At 81.5% G+C, this 2,500-nt stretch overlaps 1 non-coding gene across 1 annotated transcript; it reads right to left on the bottom strand.

Annotated features, from left to right (window-relative positions):
- Positions 1-76: 76 nt before the first annotated feature.
- LOC143173725 (5.8S ribosomal RNA) lies at positions 77-229 on the bottom strand. Its single transcript, XR_012997729.1, has one exon. It is a non-coding gene; the product is annotated as a 5.8S ribosomal RNA (ribosomal RNA).
- Between the last annotated feature and the right edge of the window lie 2,271 nt (positions 230-2,500).

The following is a 2,500-nucleotide window of genomic DNA, read 5'->3' as shown; positions in this document are numbered from 1 at the left end:
GCGAGCCGCCCCAGCCGCGCCGCTGCGCCTGCCGCCCGCCCAGGGGCGGCGGCCCAGGCGGCGATTGATCGTCAATCGACGCTCAGACAGGCGTAGCCCCGGGAGGAACCCGGGGCCGCAAGTGCGTTCGAAGTGTCGATGATCAATGTGTCCTGCAATTCACATTAATTCTCGCAGCTAGCTGCGTTCTTCATCGACGCACGAGCCGAGTGATCCACCGCTAAGAGTTGTCTGCTTTTCGGCACCGCCCCGCGCGCGCGGGGGGACCGGGACCGCTCCCCGAGAGCGGCCCCTCTCTGAGGACGGCCCACCGCCCGACCGCCCCACCGCCCCCCTCCGCCCGCGCGGAGGGGGCGCGACGCGGCGCGACGCGGCGGAGAGGCCTCGCCTCGCCTGACCGTACGAGCACACTGAGGAGGAGGGGGGGAGAGGAAGGGGGAACGGAACGGAAAACCCCGAACGGCAAGGACGGGGAGCCCGCGCTCCCGACCGACCTGGGAAACGCACCTTGCCCTCGCTTCGGAGCCGGCCCAGGCGCCCGGGCTCGGCCCGGGCTCCGCACGGAGGAGGCGGCGGCGCGCACGGCCGCGCCCCGCCTGCCCGCCTCGCTCGGGACACGGAGGCTGCTGCCGCCGACGACGACGGCGACGGGCGGCAGCGGGGCGCCCCGCCGGCCCCGCGCGCGCCTCCGCGACAACCACGCCGCGCTACGACAGCCGCCTAGCCCCAACCCACGGCTCGCCCCGACGGCACCTCCGCAGCTACGCCGCCGCGCCGGAGGCGGCAACCGCCGGAGCCCGAGACGGCGACGCACCGCCCGCGGAACCGCCGGACGGCGCCCGCCGCCGCGCCGCGGCGGCCGCCCTCCCGGCGCCGCCGCCGCCGCTTCTCGCCTCGGCCCCTTCCGCGGGCACGCGCCGGGCGGAAGGCGGACGGCGCTAAGCCGGGGGCGGCGCCCGCTCTCCCCGTTTCCACGCGGAGACCGGGAGTGGGACGCCCCCGACCGCCCGACCGACCGCCCGGCACGGCCGGGAAGGGCGGCGGGGAAGCGACGGGCGGGGCCCGGGCCGGGACAGCCGCGCGGCCGGCGGCGGGCGCCCTCCGGCCGACCGACACGCCGAGCGGCGACGCCGCCGCTCGGACGGGGGGGGTGCCGCCCTCGCCGGCGGCTAGCGGCGGGACACCGCCGAGCAGCTCGCCGGGGCTGGGAAGGAGCGGAGCGCAGCGCGCCGCGGCGCCGCGACGGAGGCGCGGCGGCCCGGCGGCCGCCCGGCGAGCCCCCGCCGCGGGGACTCGCCGCCCCGGCGGAGAGCCCGCGCTCCCGCCGGGGTCGCCCGTTGCGAGGCAGGCAGGCCGGCCACGGCCGGCTACCCCGCCGCGGTCTCTCCGCCGAGACCGGACCGCGGAGAGGGGGGGGCAGCGGGACCCCCTCCCCGGCACGGCACGGCCGCCCGCGGGACGAGCGCGGGCGGCGGCGTCCGCACGGGGGGCTTCGGGGAGCAACTCCCGCCCCTCGAGGCGCCACCGCCCGGCCGAACCCGCGGGCCGCGCCGAGCCGCCCGCGTCTTTAAACCTCCGCCCGGCTCCGCGGCCTTCGGCCCCCGGGCTCGCCGAGGGAGGGCCGCGGAAGCGCGGACGCTAGGTACCTGGCCCTGGGGCGAGGGAAACGACCTGCAGGCCCCGCGGGGGTGCCTCCCCCGCTGCCGCCCTCGGGGGAGCGTCCGCCCGCGGGGGCGCGCCCGACATCCGCCGCCATCACCTCGGCCTCCTTCCCGGGGCCCGGGGTTTCCCTCAGTAGCCCGGCGCTGCGCCCGGGAGGAGAGCCGTGGCTCGGGCCGCCCGCTGGCGCGGGGCGCGACCCGGCGGGGGCCTCGCCCGCCGAAGGCGGCGGCGGCGGCGCCCGTCCGCGCCTCCGGCTCCCCCGCAGGGGAGGGGAGGCGAGGCGGGGGTGCCGCCGCGCCGCACGGCGCCGCGCGCCGGCCCGGAACGCCCGGAGGCCTCGCCCTGCGCGGCCGGCCGGACGGCAGGGCGGGCTGCTCCGCAGCAGCCCGCCCCGGTGCGGGGAGGGCCGGGGGAGCCGCCCCCCCCCGACCCCGAAGGCCCTCTCTCTCTCGCCGCTCGCACCTGCCGGCCCCGCGGCGTCGGCGCCGCCGCCGGTCGCCGCTTCCTCCTCCGGCTCGAGCGGGCTCGGCCGGCGGGGCTCGTCACACCCCGCGCCGGCAGCCCCCCCCTTCCCGCGCGCCGCCGCCCGCGCTCTGACCGGCACGCGGACGCCGGCCGGCGGCGGGGGCCAGCGGAGGCGAGAGGCGGGGGGAGCGGCGGGGACGCGGCGGTCCCCGCCGACCGGGCAACGCGCGCGCGCGCGTCGGAGAGAAGCGGCGCAGGCGGCGGCGGCGGCAGCGGGCCGTGGGCCGGCGAGCGAGACGAGAGCGCCTCCGGGAGGGGCCGTGCCGGGACCCCTCCCCTCCCGCACGCACGCGGCTCGCGCAGGAGCCGGGCT

Source organism: Aptenodytes patagonicus, unplaced genomic scaffold, assembly GCF_965638725.1.
Source record: "Aptenodytes patagonicus unplaced genomic scaffold, bAptPat1.pri.cur scaffold_187, whole genome shotgun sequence".
Taxonomy (NCBI): Eukaryota; Metazoa; Chordata; class Aves; order Sphenisciformes; family Spheniscidae; genus Aptenodytes; species Aptenodytes patagonicus.
The sequence above is the reverse complement of the archived record's forward strand: the minus strand, read 5'-3'. Positions and strand labels throughout refer to the sequence as shown.